Source organism: Aotus nancymaae, unplaced genomic scaffold, assembly GCF_030222135.1.
Source record: "Aotus nancymaae isolate 86718 unplaced genomic scaffold, 86718_ANA_hifiasm-v0.15.2.pri h1tg000051l, whole genome shotgun sequence".
NCBI classification, from domain to species: Eukaryota; Metazoa; Chordata; class Mammalia; order Primates; family Aotidae; genus Aotus; species Aotus nancymaae.
In genome coordinates this window covers 8,520,495-8,544,177 of record NW_026988465.1, presented here as the reverse complement: position 1 = coordinate 8,544,177, position 23,683 = coordinate 8,520,495, and the positions used below count along the sequence as shown (strand labels likewise).

Below are 23,683 nucleotides of genomic sequence, written 5' to 3'. Positions count from 1 at the left end.
ACAGAGGTATAGTTAGAACTGCCTCAGTAATGGCGGTCTGCCTCGGTAATGGCGGACTGCCTCGGTAATGGTGGACTTCCTCGTTAATGGCAGACTGCCTCGGTAGTGGTGGACTGCCTCGGTATGGCTGACATCCTTCCCCACACTGAGCTGGACCGTCCTGGGTCCAGCTGTGCTTGCTACGAAACTCTCACTCCAGAGCATTTCAGATTGCTGGTCTTTGTGGGGGGTGGGACCTGCCAAGCCAGATCACCTCACTCCCTGTTTCAGCTACCTCTTTTTCAATTGAACAGGCAGCTCTGTCTCCCAGGCATTCCAGGCACCAGTTGAAACAGCCGCCCAGATTTGTGTGAGTTTTTGTGAAAAGCTGCTGCACCGGCTGAAACAGCCATGCTGGAAACTTGTGGTGCTTTTTGGTCCCGGAGTCTCCTGGTTGGTGGGCAGTAAAAACTCATTTGGAAATGTGGTGATCACTCACCCTCTGCGTTGTTCTCACTGGGAACTGCACTCCAGAGCTATTCCTATTCAGCCATCTTGGATCTGTATCCTGAATTTTTAATGATTAGAAAGATTTGATCAGTTATCCTAGGAAACATAAACAACATATCAATAAGCTAAAGACTTAAATCAAATTAGGGAACTATTTTTTAAAAGCCCTGACTCTCACATTTCCATTTTAGGCATCTGAATAAATGGTAATGTTCACTATTTGGGAATCATAAATGGAGCATATTTAAGAGAAAAGTGGTAAGTCTGCATGGGGCCATCTTGAATTTGGCATGCCTGTTGGACACTTAAGGGAGCTGGAAGTATAGTTCTTGAGACTGGAGAAAGATGGTTTGAGTTAGAAAAGCAGATTTGATGGCATAATATATTTTAGGTGGTTGTTAAATTTGTTAGCATGTTTGAGATGTCCTAGAGGATGTAGAGTAAGAAATAAAAGGAACTAGTACATCATGATGCTTTAATATATGTCATACATTCTGTTAGGCACTTCACATATATTTGGGAAGAAATACAATTGCAATTGTATTTTAAGATGAGAGACCTGGATTTGAATTCTTGCTCTATCACTTAACCTTAGAGTGATATACTTAATTTCTCTAAACTCCAGTTTTCTCATCTTTCAAAAAGGGTAATAATAAGGCCTACCTCATTTGGTTTTGCAATAATTAAATAAAAAATTTGGAGTGTCTAGCATATGGTAAGTCCCCAATACATACAATTTACTCTTTTTTATTATTGATATTATTAATGCCATATTATTTAGCCTTCATAACAACCTTATGAAGTAGCTTTATTGTCTTCCTTTAACTGAAAGTATTATTACTTGCCTAAAGTTTCAAGTTGGCAACTAGATGATCCAGAGACAGAATCCAGGTTTAAATTAATTGAAATTTAAATTTTTCTCTCCAGGGATCCTTTTATAAAACTGCTCTGTAGTAGTTTCTTACAGAATTTGAAACAAGTATTTGATTAAATTGTATTCATAAGAATATATACACACATATATATAAGTATATATATATATATATATATATATATATATATATATACTTCATTGTTGTTATTTAAAGAAAAACAGAACAACTCCAGACACAACTTCAAAACAACTGTACAATCATATTTCAATTCATGTAACCTCTCTCTTTGCCAAGATAGTGCTATAAAAGTAACACCTGTCAACAGAAACCTCTGCTTTTAGACAACTGAAAATAATAATCTTAGATGTCAGAATGTCAACCAAGAACCACAGAAATGTTCTTCTCCATTAAGTTTTGGACAGAAAACCTATACTTACTTTGAAATATCTTGCGAAGACTGAAGTCTTAATATATTATATAAATATAGTGGAAGTAATTTGTGCCACCCACCAATTTCAAAGGCTAGTTGATAAGTGATTAGAACAGCTTTATGTCTCTGTAAAGAGTTATAGGAACCTAATGATTTATTAGCATTTCAACTGCTGCCTCTTTTTTCTTTTATGCTCTGACAATTCTTGTCATAACACCCTTAGCTGGTGATTTAGTAGAATCTCCCTTAGCTGATGATTTAGTAGTAAGCAGTTCTCAGGTTTAAAATTACACAGCTCCCCTATTTAAAGCTGCAGGGTATTTGTTCCAATGGAACTTTACTTATGTAGCAAACATTCATTGGTACCTTACTGTATATCAGATACTGTCCAAAAGTGGAAACCTCAAACTGAAAAAGCATAGTCCCTTTCTTTAATGAGTTAATATTCTAGTGAACATAGTGGACATGGTCTACAGAGAAATAATTGCAGTAAGTTTTGTAATAAAGGGATGTTAAAGTTGCGTGCGGAGCTTAGCCTAAGCATTCTTCAAAGAAGAGGTTAAATTTGAGTGTCATGTTAGAAGTATGTGAATTTTTAAAGGCCATTAAATTGAACACTTACAATTTATGCACTTTAGTTGGATGCAAATTTTATCCTTAAAAGTATAAAGAGTTATTGAACTGTAGTTAGTAGGTTTGCTTCTCACAAGGGTATGGGCTGGCAGTTTAGAAACATTCTCTGTATTCTAGACTTAATAAACATGCATTTATTATGGTAGTATTTTATAATTTTATATACATCAAATATATATTTTATATATCTATCTATCTGTATCTATCTCTATATATCACATATCTATGATAATAAGAGAATGAGAGTCAGGTTTCCCACTGTTGGGAAGGGAAATGCATATGGACATGGGTAAAAGGCAATGTACTCTGTAATGTTTGATTGCAATGGGAAATATCAGTATAGACGTACAGTTTTTAATAGTAAATCTTTATCTTAATTTTTATTATTTTAACTTTGATTTGAGGTTTGGGGTACATGGGCAGCTTTTTTATATAGATAAATTGCATATCATGGAGTTTGGTGTACAGATTATTTCGCCACCCAGAAGCATGACACCTGATAGGTAGTTTTTTGATCCTCACCCTTTTTCCTCTCTCCACCCTCAAGTAAGCCCCAATGTCTGTTGTTCCCTTCTTTGCGTTCATATGTACTCAGTGTTTAGCTCCCACTTATAAGTGAGAATATGCAGTATTTGTTTTTCTGATCTTGTGTTAGTTGATGCAGAATAATGGCCTCCAGCTCCATCCATGTTGCTATAAAGGACATGCTCTTGTTGTTTTTTTGTGTCTGCCTAGTATTTCATGGTGTATATGTATCATATTTTCTTTATCCAGTCTACGGTTGATGGGCAATTAGGTTGATTACATGTCTTTGCTGTTGTGAATAGTGCTGCAGTGAACATAGATGTGCATGTGTCTTTATGGTAGAATGATTTATATTATTTTGGTATATACCTAATAATGGGATTACTGAATTGAATGTAGTTCTGCTTTGAGTTCTTTGAGAAATTGCCAAACTGCTTTCCATAATGGCTAACTTAATTTACCTTCCCACCAGCAGCATATGAACATTCCCTTTTCTCCACAACCTCACCAGCATCTGTTATTTTTTGACTTTTTAATCATAGCCATTCTTACTGGTGTGAGATGGTACCTCATCGTGGTTTTGATTTGCCTTTCTCTAATGATTGGTCATGTTGAACATTTTTTCATATGCTTGTTGGCTACATGTATATCTTCTGAGAAGTGTCTCTTCATATCCTTTGTCCACTTTTTAGTGGGGTTTGTCTTTTGCTTGTTGATTAAAGTTCCTTTTAGATTCTGGGTATTGGACCTTTATTGGATGCATAGTTTACAAATACTTTCTCCCATTCTGTAGGTTGTCTGTTTGTTCTGTTGATAGTTTCTTTTGTTGTGCAGAAGGTCTTTAGTTTAAGTCCCATTTGTCCATTTTTTACTTTGTCGCACTTACTTTTGGTGTCTTTGTCATGAAATCTTTGCCAGGTTCTATGTCCACCATGGTATTTCCTAGATTATCTTTTATCAAGTTTTCTTCAAGAAGAAATAGATAATCTAGACCTATATCTAGTAAGTAAATTGAATTTGTAGTACAAATCATTTTATGAAGAAAATTCCAGGTCCAAATTCATCATCTATAAATTCTATCCAATTAAGGAAGAAATAATACAAATTCTACACAAACTCTTCCAAAAAATAGAAGAAAAGGATATATTTCTCTGCCCTTTATCAAGCTAGCTTTATTCTATTAACAAATTAGACAAACATACTGTAAGAAAAAAAATAGATCCCTCATGAACATAATTTCATAATTCTAAAAAAAATTTTATTTTTGGAGATAGTCTCACTCTGTCTCCCAGGCTAGAATGCAGTGGCGCGATCTTGGCTCACTGCAACCTCCACCTCCCGGGTCCAAGCAATTCTCCTGCCTCATCCTCCTGAGTAGCTAGGATTACAGGCATGCACCACCACGTCCGGCTAATTTTTGTATTTTTAGTTGAGATAGGGTTTTGCCACATTGGTCAGGCTGGTCTCAAACTCCTGACCTCAGGTGATCCACCTGCCTCAGCCTCCCAAAGTGCTGGGATTCCAGGTGTGAGCCACCATGACTGGCCATCAATTCTAAAAAACTTCTAAAAAATGCATTCTTTAGTATGTGAAATAGATAATATATGATGGACAAGGGTGGTTTATGCTAGGAATAGAAGGTTGCTTCAACATTATAAAAATCAATCATGTAATTCAAGCAGACTAAATAGGAAAAATATATGATTATCTCAATAGCTGATGAAAAAGCATTTGGCAAAACTTAATATTCATGCATAATTTTAAAAAGATAAAATGCTCAGCAATCTTAGAATAAAAGGAAGTTTCCACAATTAGATATAGTGTTATCTACAGCAAACCTAAAGCTATCATATTTAGTAGTCATGTATTGAAAGCTTTCTTCCTAAAATGGAAAAAAAGCAAGATATCTCCCCTTACCACTCCTAACCAGTATTGTACTAGAATTCTTAGCTAGCGAAATAAGGCAAGAAAAAGAAAATGACATACAGATTGGGAAGAAAGATTAAAACTGCTTCTACTTGCAATTGACATTGCCTATACAGAAAAATCCCATAGAGTCTGTAAGAAATGTTATAAAATTTTTAATTTAGTTTAGCAAAATCTCAGGGTAGAGGTCAATATGCAGTCAATTATATTTCTGTATACTACCAATGAGTAATTAGAGAATGAAATTTTAAAACCAGTATCATCTATAATAGCATCAAAAGCTGAAATATTTAGCTATAAATCTAATAAAATATGTGCAAAATCTCTATGTTGAAAACTAAACAACACTGACATAAAAAATGAAAGAATATCTGCCACTGTGAATTGGGTCACCTGGTTCCGATTCCATGTCTTCTTCTTTACTTTGTGAATTGGAGCCGTTTCTTTAGTTACATTGTACTCCTCTTGCTCATTTGTAAAATGAAGCTGATAATAACAACTACGTAATAAGGTCATGGCATGACATGTGTCTGATAGAGTACCTAGCATAACATGAATGCTCAATAAATGTGAGCTCTCTATTTTTATGAAAATGACAGTATGTATAAAGTCAGTATTTTACTGATTTTGCCCATTGTTGTTTCCACCAGGGTGGTTGTTTTAAAATAAATGATGTATGTCATGCTTTTATATAGGTGGCAGTCATGAAAATGCACCATGTGTGTCTGCTGCTTCAGAAGCATAACTGACTCATGGCCCCGCTGCTGTCCTTTGTGACACATCACCACCTTTATGCTAAAGACACGCTTCCTGCCAGCTCCCCTGAGCCAATGACTGTGTTCAGATGCCTGCGTTTCCCTGGCAGATGCTAGAGGAAAGCAGAAAGAGGTGAGGTGTGCTAGAATGGATATATTATGTGAAACATGGACAATAACCAGAGGAGTATGTTCCATAGGAAGGCCCATTCACTGAAACATCAGGCCTCACCTATGTTCAGTGGTTGCTGTCACAGAGCTGGGTAATTATTATTCATGAGGATAGTAAGGCCTCAAAATGAGAGACCAAATGGCCAACCTTAATCAGTAGAAACCCAGAGTCCACAATTACTGTAACGACTGGGAAGATCAGGGACATCAAAGGGGGCTTGACCTTGAAGGAGTTGGGGGGATGGATACTAGAGCATAGCATTCCCACAGGTGACACAGGGAAGGGGCCAACAAGGCTGATGCTTAACATCTACAACCAGAAAAGGCAAGAAAGAAGGAGCAGGAGGCTGGCAGCAATTGCCCCAGTAAGAAGTCATGATACTTTGCTCAACTCTAGGAATTTTCAGGTCCAAATTCCATTGACTAAAGAGGCAGCCAGGTCCCTAAGAATAAGTACCCTGCAACACTGCAACAATTTTATATCAAGATGACTTGTTCCATCCTTCCCCAAAGGGACCCACGACCATTTGCTTGGGTGACTGTATGCCAGGGAAAGGGAAGGTCTAGACTATTGCACACAAGTTCCAAGTTGACCTTGACACCTGGACCCCTTGTTGAAGTGGGGGCTTATAGATGTCAAGTAATGAATGGAATCCTAACTGGGTCTGGCACAGAGTGGGCCCTCAGAATCTGTAGACTTACCCAGGGATCATTTCTCCATTTCCATGTATCACTGGAATGAATGTACTTGGCAGTTGGAGTAAACTCTACATTTGTTCCTTGGTCAGTGAGGAAGTGCTATCATACTGGGAAGGGCCAAATGGAAACTCTGAAATTGTCCCCCAGGCAAGAGGGTAAATACAAAACAGGGATTGGTCGTCTCTATCATCTCTCTTTTTAATTGCTAGTTTCCCCCAGCAGGAAGTATATGGACTCTGAAGAATGACAACAGACGACTACAGGTTCAACCACACGGTGGTCAATTGCGGTTGCTGTGCCAGAGATGGGATCACAGTTACAGCACATTAATCAGGCTGCAGGTCCGAGGTATGTGGTTCTTGATTTGGTGAAATTTGCCTCTTCTACCCATATTAGGAAAAAGATCAGGAACGGTTCACATTCATGTGGGACAGACTCCAATATTCATTTACTGTTTTGCCTCAGGGCTAGGGCTAGCTTAACTCAGCTGCCTTTTGCCATAATAGTCTGAAATAATCTAGATCACCTGAACCTACCGAACATCAAACTCATCCGTTGCATCAATGACATCATGTTCATTGGCCAGAAGAAGCAAGAGGTGGCTAGTACTCTGGAGGTCTTGGTAAAACACTCATGCTCCAGAGAGGAAAAGATGAACCCTATGAAGGAGGATTTAAGGAATCCAGTAGTTAGGTTCATGCTGGAATATCCCCTCCAAAGCAAGATAAATCTCTGCATCTTATATCTCATACCTCAAAGAAGGAGTATCTGGTTGGCCTCTTTGGGTTCTGAAGGCAACTCATGCCACAGTGAAGACTGCAGTTCCAGCCCACAAATTGGGCAACATGATTATTGGCAGCTTTGAGTTGTGCCTGAAGCACAAAAGGCTAGAGGTGCAGGCTGTGATGTAGGTCCGTCACCCGTGAAAGGGGATTCAGAAGGAAGGTCAGTTAGGAAGAGTCTCAAACTGCAGTGCTGCCCTGCACAAGTCTCAGCCAGCACAATAGGGAGCTCCAGAGCAAAGGCTGCCTGTTGAAGTTCCATGAACAGAAAGGGCCAGGCCCTGGCACCTCCACACTGCTCATTAGCTGTTAAAGGTCTGCCTAGGAAAAGCATGGCCTCAGCTCAGCTGCTGTGGTTTAGCAGCCAGAGGCGCTGCAACCAAGGCTATCACCCTCACAGCTAATCTGCAAGTTCTTTCTTGAAGGGAGATCCTAATAGTTCCATACCCACCCTTTGGAGAGAATCTCTGCATTCTGCCAAGGAGCTGGTTTTGTGTGTGTGTGTGTGTGTGTGTGTGTGTGTGTGTGTGTATGCACATGTGACAAAGGTTTATTTAACTCATCAATGAGGGAATCAGCAGGATGAAGAAGGATAAGAAAAAACTATAGTCAATGAACAAAAAGAATGCTGGAATAAGATAGCAAGTTAGACTGAAACCAGCAAATTAAGAAACAACAAAACTATAATCTGTAGGATTTATATTTTCTACTGGCTAGAAATAAATTGCAACATAATGATCTTCCACAAGTTAACATTAACTTTACAGAGTCTCACCTTAATCAACAGCAAATAATCAGTGTAACTTTCTTCCCCTAAAACTTCCCAACTGGGTGAACATTTGCCCTCTCCCCACCCCAGAGATATTTGACAATATCTGGAGACAATTGTGATTATCACAACTAAAGGGATGAAGATGTGCTACTGGTATCTGGTGGGCAGGGGCGCCAGGGATGCTGCTAAATGCCCCATCATGCCCAGCCACAGCAAAGAATTACCAAGCCCAAAATTTCAATAGTGCGAGACTGAAAATCACATACAGATGACGCTTTTTATGGCTTATTAGGCAATGCCTAGTATAACATTGAAAGGGCGTGAGAAGGAGATCTTTAATGTTTCCTTCTGCTTTCACTTAAATGTAAAATTGGGATAATGATAGCACCAACTTCATTTAGGATGACGGATAATTAAATAAAACAATTGTGGTTGATTGTATTTGTACAAAGATGATGCACAAATATATATCCCATCCTGCATGCTGTTCTTCTGATGCGAACCTGACATTCTTGTATTGATGGGTGGAGGCCATGTTCCCTCCTCTGGAAGCTGAGGAGACCTCTGCAACTACCTCCATCAACAGAGCACAGCAGAAGTGACACTTCCTGACCTCCGAGGCTGGGTCATAAAAAGCAATACAGCTTCCTCCTGGCTGTCTTTCTGGGGACACCACCTTGGATGTTCTGAGCCAACATGAAACAAGTCTTGCTAGGCTAGAGAAACCCTAGAAAGGGACTACGTAAAGACAGAGAGAGGCTCTCACCCCATCCTGTCCAGTCTTACCAGCTCAGACACCAGACATGGGAGCGAATGAAGCTTTACAGTAACCCCAAGTACTGTCTGATTGCAATCTCATGTGAAAGAAATCTCCAGCCAGAACCACCCGATAGAGCTGCTCCTGAATTCCTGGCCCACAGACACCATGGGAGATAATAAATGATTTTGTTGTCTTAAGCTCCTATATTTTAAGATGATTTGTTTCATAGCAATAGACACTAAAACAACAATAAAAACATAGTCCTTAGCACACTGCATGGAAAGTGAGTTAACTGGCCACTCTTTTGGGGTAGTTTTAGTATTTTTAAGTAGTATTAAGGTAGTATTTTTACTGTTTCCATGCGCTAGAGGGCACACGGTTTGTTTTCAGCCCTCATACATGGAGGTGTAGTTTTCTCATTAAACCACCAGGTGGAGCCAGCCCCTAATTTTTCACTGTCCCTTTCAGGGGTGAACTTGACAAAATGGAAAAATGGCTTCAGAATCAAAATGCTAGCATATTTAGGGAGATGTGTTAGAGAATGCTCAGTAAACAAATTCTAAAACACAAGAAAGCTTATTTTAATGAATAACTCATCCCTAGGCAGGGTGTGCACACAAAAAACAAGAAAATCCTTTATTTCCCTTTTTTAAATGCAACAGAGAAGGTTATATTTTCTTTAAACCCTAAAAACGAGAAGAGATATGCAAGCCTATGATTTCTAAACAATACTGTACTTAATTTTTGCCATTATCTAGAAACATAGCTAATGCAAATCTCTGTTTGCAGTTTGCTTCTGACAGTAAGACAATATTTCTAAATACCAATTTATAGGACTCAGATGACATCTGTACCACCATTTTAGCTTAAACATTTTTAAGTTTCCATGTTTCCTAGTCCTTTGTTTTGTATACACAGAATTTAATGGTCCAGTGGCTGTGAAAATGGGCCATGATTCCGATTGCAGGAAATCTGGGAACCAAATCCCTTAAAATGAATTGGGTGAACCAAATACATTATATCTCCCTCTTTTCTGAGAAATTCAGAGCAAACTTCGCCCATCATCATTCACTGTAACCTGAGCAGGTTGGCAACCCATGCTTACTATGGTGATCTGCCAGTGCCAATGTAACTCCTGAAGCCTGATGTCTCCACCCTGAGATGGCTCAAGGATGGTTGGGGCAATAGAGCAGTGGTCTTGGGAATAAAGATGGTTTTGTGATCCGCTTATTTGATTAGAGGGTTCTACTATAACGTCAAGGCTTTGTAGCCTGGTAGGGGAAAAATCCAATGGTGGAAAGGATGGAGGCATTCTCTGAGGATATCCTACAACTTTGACTCCACCCAAACCCTAGCTGACCTGTTATCTTGCTGATTAACCACAAGAACTGAGGGAGAAGGAAGGTTTGATCAGCTCAAACCATATCTATCTTAGGCTGGGATTAAAACCAAACAAAGCCAAACACAATTGTATGGTAAGTCGGTAGAATCATGTTCCTACGTAATGCTTTGTCTATCAAGGATGAGGCTGATTCCCACGCTTAACTTATGGTCCCGTCTTATCACTTTGTGCTCACAGAATGTATATGTGACATATTTTTCTCTGATACGCTAGTACTGGCAAAGGCTGTCTTCTTTGGCTTAACCACCAATTGTGGACCATGAGAGCCTCAGAACATCTCCAATCTCTCCCAGCTGGTTTTGGAAATTCCCAGGGAGAATTGTCCACATGCTCTCAAGAAGTTTCCCTGGATTCCCAAAACAGTTCTGTGAGTTCGCAATAGCAATGGTGATAAGCGTGCTACAACTCTTTAGAGGGTACTTGCCTGGGTCCCCCTGGTCACTGATACTGACAGCAGGATTTTCAGGTCATGACTAAGCACTTCCCACAAATGGCCATGACTTCATTCCATGCCCTCGGTAGCCTGTCAGTGCAGTGGCTGGACCGTGCTGAGGTAGAGGAGGCAGCCTGTGGCCTTATGACTATTATCTTCCATTGCTAGGCTGTCTTCTTGGGGCTCATCTCCTTAGAGTCCCTTACCAAGTCTATGAGGGGGCTGGTCAGGCATACAGCAGTATAAGCAGCCATTCATCCCACCCAGCCTCTTCAAAAATGATGAAAAACCATGTTCTGTGGCCCAGATCTGTACACTCTACCGGGGGATGACTTCTTCCTCATAAGTCATTCACTCCTCAGGCAAACACACCACGGGAAGCCCCCCGAGCAGGCTCAGCCCATGCCAGTTCCCAAACCGACCTTGGGTCACTCAAGCAACTTGAAACCCAAACTTCCAAACCTGGTGTGTAGCTCACAATTTGATGCCTGTGCAATGACCCTGATTCCTGGGTGCCATGTTACATCCTGAAATGTCTGCTAAAAATGTGACTGGGCACATCTGAATTTGCAGTGGGGACACGGCATCTTGGTATCTTGGTTTCATAGGTGAAAGACTCTGAATAAGTACTTTTTTTTGGCAATAATTTAATCTGAAGTGGATTAAGGCAAGATTTAGAATCTTAAAGCAGGGTAGTACTTTTTTCAAATGGGCGTGTTTTCAAAAGATGCTGTCACTGAGTGGAGTTTTCCAGCATGGCAGCCCTTCTCCTGTGGAGGCAGCTTGCTGAGATCAGGAGGGATGTTCAAAGCAGAAACATGGCTCCAAGATTCTGCTCCTTTTTAGAACAAATTAGCATAGTTCACACCCTCCCCCTCTACATGCCAATGTTAGAATGATCTCATAGGCAGGGCAACTCCATCCCTTTCTGTACCTCTAAACTTCCATTCAACTCCTTGAGCTATGCCCTTTTCCTGTACTTTTGCCAAACATGCCCTTGCAAAATTATTCCATCTCATGGGTGCTAATGAACTGGATCAGAAATTGACCGCCTACATACAGAGTTTACTCAAGGATACTGCAGTCATCGTTTCCTTGCCTGGCCCCTTTTCTCACATTCTTTCCCTCATCTCTTTAAAACAGTGACCAAACTCGGCTTCACTGTGGTTTGGTAAAGCAGAGCATGTGTCTATCACTGTTGCATGCAACCTGCCCAAATGGCCCTTTCAAACTCGAATGGTGTGAGAAGCTCCGCTCTGGTAGGGGAGTATACATTTGGTATCTCTCCCCTGCTGCTTACAAGTTCAAATGCTCTGACGGCAGCAGGAGGAGGAAAAGCTAAACATGGTGGTGTTTACTAGAGGAATCTGTCCTCTGTAGTGGTAATTAAGAGGAGACACCAGGGAGGGTTGCTAGACCATATGGGGCTGCTGACCAAGTACTGAAGCGGCCACGTCAAACATAGCACCAGTGGTTTCCTTTACAGCCAGGAAATCAGCATGTTTCATGTGCTATCCCAACAGGGACCATCTCCACATCTTTAAAGAACAATGTGCCAATGAAAGAAGTAGAACGAAGGATTGCACCCGCTCCAGCACCCCGAACCTCTCTGCCTTCTGGTGACAGATGCATTTTAATCGTCACCATCTGGAGAAAATGTTCTTTTCCTGGTTGCCTAGCCTGGAGATCCAACAGTTGGAATTCCAGACAGGAATTCTAGTGTGGGATGGAGCATTTGGAGATGATGTGGTCGCAGTATTTCTCAGGTTATTCTGGAGAGGCCATTCTCACGCTTCCTGTACTTTGTGTAGCCCTGTTTCCAGTTTTACTTCACAGTGTTTTGAGACATGTCTAGGAGGCACCAATCCTACACCCACATAATCTCTCCCTATACTGCCTTTCCCTCCCTAAACCTGGGGCCATGGCTCCCCACACCAGTAGGCTCAGCCCACACTAGTTCCCAAACCAACCTTAGATTGCATAAGCAACTTTAAACCTAAACCTACAAATCTAGTGTGAAACTCACAGTTTGATGACTGTGCAATGACCCCAGTTCCTGGCTGCCATGTTATGTCCCGAAATACCTTTACTACAGATTTGACTGGGATGGGATATCCCCGAGGTATCCATTGAGATTCTGCATCTGTAGTAATAGTTACTCTCCCTGGGGCATTTCTGATATGAGCAACTCTTTAATCCTGACAACAGGGACTTTCACTCTCTTTGTCTTAAAGATGAGGATGCAGCGGCCTGAGAAAGGGTATACAACCTCCCCAAGTTAGTGTCAAGCTGGGACTGGAAGATGAGTGTTCTAAAAATTATACACTGTGGGCTGTAATTCAGCCTCAGGGATTATGCTTGGGACCACTGTCTGGTCCTCCAGTTTGAGACTTGCTCTGAGCTTCCACCTTTACCTGAGCCTCCAACCAGGTTCCTCCTTGGAAACTGAATTAGCTTAGCGACCAGGACCCTGTACCCCAGGTTCATCTTACCTGGCTTCCTATCATTCATCAGAATTTCTTACTGTAATTTTCCCCTTCTCTTGGAACACATGACTGCTTAATATAGGCTTTTAATGTGTGGCTCCTTGTCTGTGAGAGTTGGGACCATAGTAGGCCACGGGCAGGAAGAAAGTTATATTGTAGCAGCCTTGCTATCGGGGTCAACATGGTGTGCGCAGGCAGCGCATCCTCTGCAGTCCTGGGGGACGGCAATGTGTGCCCTTAATGGCTCTTGGCACACACATGCATGCACACGCCACACACACAACCTTACACGCATCACATACACACACTCCACATACACTACACACATATTTATCATACACATATCACACACATCACTTCCCACACAAAACCCTACACATATCACACACACAGCCCATATATGCACCACACTCACACATACATACCACACACACCACACACACATCACCTACACACATACAACTCTACACACATCACATACACACGTCAATACACAAACCACATACACATCACACCCACACATACATACCACACACACCACACACACATCACCCACATACACACAACCCTATACCCATCACATACACACACACCACATATACCACACACACATTTATCACACACATTACACACACATCACCCCCACACACAACCCTACACATATCTCACACACATACATACCACATACACACCACACTCACAAATACATACCACACACCACACACACATCACCCCACACACACAACCCTACAACATCACATACACATACCACATACATACCACACCCACACGTACATACCACATATACCACACATATCACCCCACACACACAACCCTACACACACCACATACACACCACACCCACACATACATACCACACACATCACCTCCACACACCCAACCCTACACACATCACATACACTCTGAATACACAACACATACCCACTACACACCACCCCCACACACCGCATACACACCACATTCACACATACCACACACACATCGCCCCCACACACAATGCTACACACATCACACACACAATATATACACCACACTCACACATACATTACTCCCACACACACAACTCCCTACACATCACACACCTACACACACACACACATACCACATATACACCATACACAACCATACAAACACCACACACACTCCATACACAAACAACCCTATACACATTGCATACACACACACACTGCATCATATATACACCATACTCACACATACCACACATACCACACATCACCTGCACACACACCACCCTACACACATCACACACTTACACATACATATACTCATCACATATATACCACACACAACCACATATACACTACATACAAGCCATAAATACACAACCCTAACACACATCACACACATATACACACCACACACATATACACACTGCACACACAGAACCCTACACACATCACACAAATATACATATACACATCACACACACAACCCTACACACATCACACAAATATGCATACATACACATACCATGTATACCCCACACACAACCACATACACAGAACACACATGGTACACACCATACAAACACATACACACACACAACCCTACATACATCACACAGAAATCCACATATCCATATACACCACACACACCATACACATACATATCACACACACATGACCCTATACATATCACACTCACAAATACACATACACACACCACATATGTACCACACAAACAACATACATAGCACACAGCATATGCACCATACGAACACATACATACACATACCACATACATACCATATACACTACACGTGTGTACACACATACTATGCACACACACGCACACACACACTTTCTTCTTAGATTCCCAAGTCTTACACTGCACCCTCACCTCTCCTGACAGACACAGAGGACTGATTGTATCAATGCCTTGCTGAAATGAAAAAACCTGGTTCCTTTGGTGGCTGTGACAACAGCATCATCAGCATCTAACCAAAGCAAGTGCTGCAGTAGATGTTCCTGAGTATTCCTCTCTAGATATAATCTCTTTTGCTTCTGAAGCAATCTCCAAGCTCCCGTCCAGTGGGTATCCACGCTTGTACAATGTTTAGTCCATACGTACTGAACGCCAAAGCCAACAGAAAACCCTGAGCACAGGTCTACTCAGAGATGATCTCCGTTGACAGCAAGTGACTTGACCCATCCAAACCACTGAGATCCAAGACAAAGTCTTCTCTAGTACCTAATATCTTTAGGATGATGCATTCATTCACTAACAACTGTTTGCTGATTGCTACATTAGGTCACTGAGGGAGACATGCATCTATGACTCATATGACCTCAACCCTCCAGGACCTACTTTCCAGTGTGCTGGGTGCTGTAGCAGATGCAGTAGGCAGCCTTCTCGGACCACCGCAACATCCATCCTCTGTTCACAAGAAAGGCTTCCTGCTGTATCTGCAATTCTCTGCTGGAGGGATTTTCGTTACTGGGCAAATGTGCCTGACTTGAATGCAGGGCCAAATGGAAATGCCCAAGAATGATTTTTCCCTGGAAGCACTCAAATAAATAATGGGCAAGGCATTGGTGAATAAATATTTTAGCCTCCCTGGCCTTGGTTGGATTAACTGTGTTCAACATTGTCCTCCAGTGGGATTGAGGTCTAGTCCTCCACATCAGTAACTGAACTGATAAAGCATCCCTAATTGATTTTCTTCCCCTCCCACTTTTACTAACCCCCTCCATTATTGATGATTCCTGGAATCACCTCTCAGCTAAACTGCTGAGATCTGAATCCTTGTCTCAGAATCAGCTTCCAGAGGAAACCCTACTAATGAAGGGCTGAAATGTGGTAGATGACATTAGAGTGCTTCATTTAAAATCCTGTAAGAGTTCCCAGGAAGAGTAAATTACTTTGAGTTGGGAAATTAGAAAGAACTTCATGAATGGCGGTCCTTGAACGGGGAGTAGGATTTGGGTGTTCAGTGATGGAGCAAAAGACACTCTAAGTGAGGCTGGGTAAGTGGAGGGATGACGGCAGGAAGTGAGTATGGTAGTGAGTATGGTTTGAAAACAGGTCAGTCTTATGGAAGCATTATATAAAGGAAAACAGCAGCAGAGGGGCCAGGTAAGTTTAGATTTCAAATCCTAATGCCAAGGTCCGAAAGCTTTATCAAGTTATCTAGCACAGCCCTGTCCGATAGAAATTGTCAGGACGATGGAAATGTTCTAACTGTGAGCTGTTCAATATGGCGACCACTAGATATGGGTGGCTATTAAGCATTTGAAATATGGCTATTGCCACTAAGAAACCGAAGTTTTAATTGAATTTAATTTTAACAAATTTAAGTAGACATGGCCAAGGGCTACCATTTTGGACAGTGACTTTCCAGGCAATGCAGTATGACAGGATCAGAAATAACGCTTCAGGTTAAGTCATCTGAGAACTGACTCTAGGAGATCGTATGGGAGGTGATTTGACGGTAGAGACCACTGATGAGGCAGAATCGATATCTGTATCAGTGCCGTTTCTTATTAAAGTAAAAAATAAAAAATTGTTTTCAAATTAAAAAACCACATAAATAAAACAGATAAAAGTGGAGCTAACCTGGTTAAAATGAAGAGGAATCTTCCTGGAAATTCCAAAAGTTGCTCAGAACTCAGTTCATTAACAACTAGGCCAAGTCAAAGGTGGTGAAGAGTTCTACCAAGGTAATAAAAAAGAAGAGGAGGAATAAAGCTGGGAGACATGATAGAAGTGAAGTCAATCTTAGCATCTAATTAGGTATAAGAAGTAAGCCCTGAACATCTACACGTTTATTCTCTTATTCACCTAAGCCCAAACCCTGGTGTTATCTGAAATTCTTCCCCAGAAGGAAATTCTTTCTCAGTCATCACAAATATACTAGGTGCACAAAAATAAAGCTTATTGAACGAAATTAACAGGCACAATGTGATGTAGATAGGAAGCATAAGAAAAATCGAGACTCACATCCAGGTTCATTGATGAAAGGCTTTCCCTAAGGTTTGCCGCCCACCCCCAGGATAATGCAGTCATAAGAGTCAAGGTAGAAGCCTTTACAAGTAGGGTTGTCAATCAATAGTTTTAAACGCAGCAGCAAGCTGGAGGAGAGAAAGACAAATAGATATTAAAGTTGGGAGTTAATTTCAGTTAGAGTTAAGAGAAAGAAGGTAGGCTCTCAGACGTCAGACTGCCAGGATTTCAGGGATATGGCAAAGAAATGAAGTATAAAAAAGTGAAGGTGCAAGGCAATGAGTATAAACGAATCTTTAGCTTTTTGGTAAATAGAAGAAAAGGATGGAATACCCTGGGAATACTCAGTGAGGTGCCTGCTGACTTGCATTTTTTGTGTCTGTGAAATCTTTTTTTTCTTTTTGAGACTGAGTTTTACTCTTGTTGCCCAGGCTGGAGTGCAATGGTGCAATCTGGGCTCACTACAATCTCTGCCTCCCGGTTCAAGTGATTCTCCTGCCTCAGTCTCCCGAGTAGCTAGGATTACAGGCACCCACCACCATGCCTGGCTAATTTTTGTGTTTTTAGTAGAGATGGGGTTTCACCATGTTGGCCAGGCTGGTCTTGAACTCCTGACCTCGTGATCTGCCCAGGTCGGCCTCCCAAAGTGCTGGGATTATAGCAGTGAGCCACTGCACCCAGCCAGGGCAAGGCTCTTTAAAAAGAGTCTCCAATGGCCATAGGTACAATGGTCCCATTTTTGAAAAAGTATAGAAATTTTAGGTTTACTCACAGACTCTCTGGAAGACTGCCCTCTGCCCTACAGAATAGCTTTGAAAAATAAACAAGCAAACAAAACAGAGTCTTGCTCTGTCACCCAGGCTGGAGTGCAGTGATGTGATCATAGCTCACTGCAGCCTTAAACTCCTGGGGGACTACAGGCCCACACGTCACCATGAGCAATCCTCCTGCCTCAGCCTCCCACAATTCTGAGATTATGGGGATGAGCCTCCACGCTGGGCCTGGAATGACTTTACTTTAAAGAGACCAAGGTTATAGATAGCTGAAAAGTACCACTTCAGTCCTTTGCCTTCTTTTCTAGAAATAGCAAGCTTAATCTTCCCTGTTAGTATTGGAAAGATAAATTAATGAAAAGTTAGTACTTGAAAAAGAAAAAACCCAATAACTCTGGAACTAAAAGCAACCTTGGAGATTATTATCTGAAGCGTATCCCTCCCAAAATTTATATGTGGAAGTCCTAACCCCAGTTCCTCAGAATGTGACTGTATTTGGAGACAAGGTCTTTAAGGAAGGAATTAAGGTAAAATGAGTTCATGCAGGTGGGCCGAAATCCAACCCGACTAGTGGCCTTATAAGCAGAGGAGATGAGGACACAGACACAGCAAAGGGAAGACTGCGTGAGGACGCAGGGAGAAGACGTCATCTGCAAGCCAAGGAGAAAGGCCTCACCAACCCTGTCAAAGCCTTGAGGGAGGAAATAAATTTCTGTTACTTAAGCTGTGCAGCGTACAGTACTGTGTTACAGCAGCCCGAGCAGACAGAAACCATGCAGCCCAACCCTTGCCCTTCACTCTCGAAGAACCTGAGTTCAGAATCACACCACCTGTATCAGCACTAAGTGGGAGCTTCAAGGGTCTTCAGTCACAGCCCAGAGGCCTCCCGCCTACCCTACCCCTGACTTTGATGGATGTGGTTTTCCAGAAAGGAGAGAGGATGATAGAGAGAGCAAAGACACAGGAATGGGATCTAGTTAATCATGAGACAGGAATGGCTGGGAAAATGACTCCCAGATTCCACAGCTTCATATAAAAGCCTGTGACTCTTGGGCTACCTTCTTCTTAATGACTTTTGGTTGTTTTGCGTTCTTATGCTCACTCCTAGCTTTGTTCCTAACTGGGGAAATTGACTGGTTGCAGACATTCCAAAGTGACTTCAGCATGAATTTTAACTATGTGAAGCCAAGTTGGACTAATGGGCCTAAACTTAGACCAAGAAGGTCTTATTCTTTCCTTTGGTGTTTATATCTCTGATCTGTTGATTCTCTTCCAGCACCTCCTTTCATGAGAGACATCCAGGGCAGCTGGGAAATTTATGAGGGGGAGTGCATTTAAATGTTTATAATTACATTTTATTTTAGATTTAGTTTCTGTAATTTTTTTTTGGAGCAAATTTTTTTTTAGTTTAGTTTTTTTTTTTTTTTTTCACTAGGTCCTCAGAATGTCAAACTGATTTTCTCTCTCAATTCCCTGTTAGTTTCAGATGACAAGCTTTTAAAAGCACAGCTCTGTTAGTTTCAGGGAACCTTAAGCCTCATTGTCTTGGGGCCTTCCTGTCCCCTGCTATACTGTGTTGTTGCTGTATCCCAGGGTGTCCTCAGTCTCTGGTTTCCACTCCCCTGAGTGGTTGTCTTCCATGTATTATACTTAGCAATAAGGCCAAGCCTTTGAGTTTGAATGAAGCGTGGCTAACTGAGCTTAGGGTGTTGGGAAGTATCTCTGGGTCATCCTGTTGTCTAAAAGGAAGGAGGAAATGGCCAGACACTATTTTGGCCTCTGCCAAAAAAGCCCATCATTTTCCCCATGATGCTATGGGTGAAATTCAAGCTTCTCCTCTTCCTTTCCATGGATTCATGTAATTGACACAAGGCCAGGCATTGTGCTGTGAGCTTGGTAGCTTTGTGACCTAGATTCTGCCTATCACAGACACCAACGTATGCGATGGAGACCACTGATCCAGTCTGCACAGATTATCTGTGGTTATTCTTCTCGTGAACACTATAGATCAGAACTCTGGTGATTATGAATTGTGGTTCATATTCACTCTTAGTAAATAGAGAATAATAAGGATCAGTAACACAAAGGTAGTGCTCACTTAAAAACAAGATCTGAAACAAAACATTCTAACCAAAGCTTTTAAGTTGGAACCATAAAATAGTTTCACTGCCAGGAAGGATACATTATAGAACAAAATACTACCTTTAATTGGTGGGTTCTTTTTTCTTTTTCTTTTTAAACACAACTTTAGAGCATGTTTTAATTTAAGTTATCGCCTCTGAAAAAGTTTCTCAGTTATAAAATTATCAGCAAGTGATACATGAGTTAAATAATAATTAGGTATTTAATAATAATAACTGAGTGCACTTTTTTCCAGCTAGAAATAGGTACTCTTCATTACTGAGTTTCTTTTGTACCACTATACCAAGACATAAAAACAGTCCCCCTCCACCTAATTTCTTATTAATCTATGTGTTTCTGCCCCATAAAGTAAAGTAATCAATTAAACAAAGAAACTGCCTTCCTCGGGTTTTATTAATCACAGGCCTTGAGGGAAAGACAGGCAGAGTTCCTGTTGGTTCTATCTGCAATCACTCAAGCCACTTTTGGAGAACTTTATTCAACGCATGGGTCAACTTTTTGGAACACTGGAGAGCATTCAGGAAAAGAGAGCACAAGTGATAAATAGTTTGGAAATGAAGATCAAAAAGAAAGCATTAGGAGAACTGGAAATGTTTAGTCTAGAGAAAAGGAGAATGAGTAGAGGCATATTTTTCCTTACTGTCATAAACAGGACAAAAGTAATTCTTCTTTTTCACAAAGGGATAAGGGAATAAGAACAAGTGAATATAAGCATAAGCAAGGAATTCGACTTCAACTAATATAATTATTTTCTTTAAAAAAAAATGGAATGCTTAGGAACTCGGGAAATTATGCTGGAATAGCTTCAGAATGCTATTCTGCAGGTCAATCTGCAGATGAAGAATGTAGTGATATCCGTCAAGGGGAGTAGAGAATTAATGTCATCCACATAACACAGAGTGAAGAAGACTTTGCATGGGTAATTGCAGTAATTATGATGTTTACTTCTAACAGGGATTTAACAGTCATCACACATTGATCAAATGCCTTTTCAGGTTGGACACGGAAGCAGTCATGATCACAAGCACAGTGTGCTCACTACATTTCTAAGTGCCTTGCACACAAGTTAGTCCTTGCCACAGTCACATGAAGTAGAGGCCATTTTTCCCTACGTTGGCAAATAAGGAAACTGAGGCCAAAAAGAGTTTAATTATTTGCCCAAAGTCACATGCTGAGATTACACATAAAAGAGCCAGGATTTGAACTTGTGTCCTCTGAGAAGCAAATACCAAGATGGGATGAGACATTCATGAGCTTTATTGGGAGCCACACCCATGGAGGATAAAGGGAGCAGAAACAGGAGAGGGCAGGAGAAGGCTTCAGACTGAGACTCATTCAGCTGTGAAACCTGTGAAAGGAGAGAGGGAAGAAAGGACTGGGTAGGAAGAGCCTCAGATGACTTCACAGATCTGAGGACATCTTGACCAGGCCCATGGATGGGGAGCCTGGTGAATGGAGGGGGCTCCATGGATGGGGAGCCCGGTGAATAGAGAAATCCTGCATCAAGCAAGAATGGTCTAATTTCGAAACTTCATGTTGTTCAATTCTTGACTGGGAGCAGTCTGGAAGTTTGGGTTGTCATGAATGCTCTGGTGAGGGGCAAAGGGGCAAAGCAGCATTTGGGATCTCGGCCTCTGTAGTAGGTTCTTGTGAAGGGAGGTCTGAGTGGGGCAACATGGAACCCAAGATCCCTGGCACAAAGCCACACTTTTAGCCACTCTGGTGGGCTTTTTTGGGGGGCCACATCCTTTAAGGTGCGTAGTGGAGGATGTAACCCTGTGGTTATGAAAGGTCGAGGTGGTAAAAGGGGATGCTTCATTACAAAGCTCTACAGGGCCCCATTCACATGGCATACAGTGTCTGTGGTGCCCACCGAGTCCAGCAAGGCATGATTGGTGGTGAAGAGCTCGATCATAATCTCCCGATCCAAACATACTTGTAAGTTTTGCTCTGGGACACCTTCATTGCATAAACTCTCATAAAACTTCTCAGCCAATATTTAAATATTTATACAGCACTTGCTAAATACAAGGCGCTGTCTTAAGTACAGTGGGAAATACTGTACTAAGACCTACAAACCTCAACCCTGCTCTCCAGTGCTTTATCCAGTAGGGAAGATGCCATTCCTGTGAATAACCAGGGACATTTGAGGACAAGAAAATTGCCACCTCGGGTACAGATAGGGAGCTGAGGAAGTTTACGGATTAGAGGGCCTACTTCCTGTTGGAAAGATTGGGGAAGATTTTATAAAGGAAAAAAGCAAGGATATAGGCTCCTCAAATGCAAATATGGTACCTGGGAGAAGCAATATTTATTGCAATGGGAGGAAGAAACATAAGCCTGTGACTGATGTAGGAAGCCAAACATTAAATGACGATATCACGATTCTCATGAGTATAAGAAATCTCTCTTTTAAAAGTTCAGACCTTAAGGGAGCTAGAGATCTGTTCATCTGTTTTAGTATATGCAGAAACAAAGAAACTTACTTTCTATCTCTATTCATTTTTTAGGGCCATTATAACAAAGTACCACAGAGTGAGTGGCTTAAGGCAACAGACGCTTGCCAGGCATGGTGGCTCACACCTGTAATCCTAGCATTTTGGGAGGCCGAGGTGGGTGATCACCTGAGGTCAGGAGTTCGAGACTAGCCTGGCCAACATGGTGAAACCCTGTCTCTACTAAAAAAAAAAAATACAAAAATGAGCTGGACGTGGTGGTGGGTGCCTGTAATCCCAGCTACTTGGGAGGCTGGGACAGGACAATCACTTCATCCCAGGAGGCGGAGGTTGCAGAGAGCCAAGATTGTGCCACTGCACCCCAGCCTGGGGTGACAGAGTGAGACTCCATCTCAGAAAACAAAAACAAGAACAAAAAACAGAAACATGTTGTCTCACAGCGCTGGAGGCTGGAAATCCAAGATCAAGATGTTGGCAGGGCCATGTTCCTCTAAAACCTACTGGGAAGAACCTTTCTCTGCCTCTTACAGTTTCTGGGTAGTCCCAGGTGTTACTTGACTTGTAGAAGTGTCTGTCTAATCCTTTCCCACATCTCGATATGATGTGATGTTTTCATGTGTCTCTCCTCCATGTGGCCATGTTTCTTCTGTGTCTTTGTCTATTTGTAAGGACACCAGTCCTGCTAGATTAAAGATTCACCCCAACCCAGTGTGACCTCATTCTAATGAACAACAACTGCACTGTGTCTATTTCTATTTATTTATTTGTTTTTGAGATGGAGTTTCACTCTTGTTGCCCAGGCTGGAGTGCAATGGTGTGATTTTGACTCACTGCAGCCTCCACCTCCCGAGTTTAAGTGATTCTCCTGCCTCAGCTTCCCAAGTAGCTGGGATTACAGGCACCCACCACCACACAGAGCTAACACTTTTTGTGTGTATTTTTATTAGAGATGGGGTTTCACCTTGTTGGCCAGGGTGGTCTCAAACTCCTGACTTCAGATGATCTGCCCACCTCTGCCTCCCATAGTGCTAGGATTACAGGCGTGAGCCACCGTACCTGGCCACTGTGCCTATTTCTGAATAGGATCCCATTCTGTGGTTCTGGGGCTTAGGACTTCAACATATCCTTTTGGGGGTATACAATCTGACCCATAACCTTATCTTATTAATTACACTATGGTACCATTCTTT

At 41.7% G+C, this 23,683-nt stretch overlaps 1 long non-coding RNA gene across 2 annotated transcripts in view; it reads left to right on the top strand.

The window, feature by feature from the left end:
- Positions 1-678: 678 nt before the first annotated feature.
- LOC135269220 (uncharacterized) overlaps positions 679-23,683 on the top strand; it is a 101,427-nt gene continuing 78,422 nt past the window's right edge. For both annotated transcript variants that reach the window (XR_010337537.1, XR_010337538.1), the window contains exons 1-3: positions 679-747; positions 5,574-5,766; positions 6,726-6,851. This is a non-coding gene — a long non-coding RNA (uncharacterized LOC135269220). The remainder of the gene's footprint in view (positions 748-5,573; positions 5,767-6,725; positions 6,852-23,683) is intronic.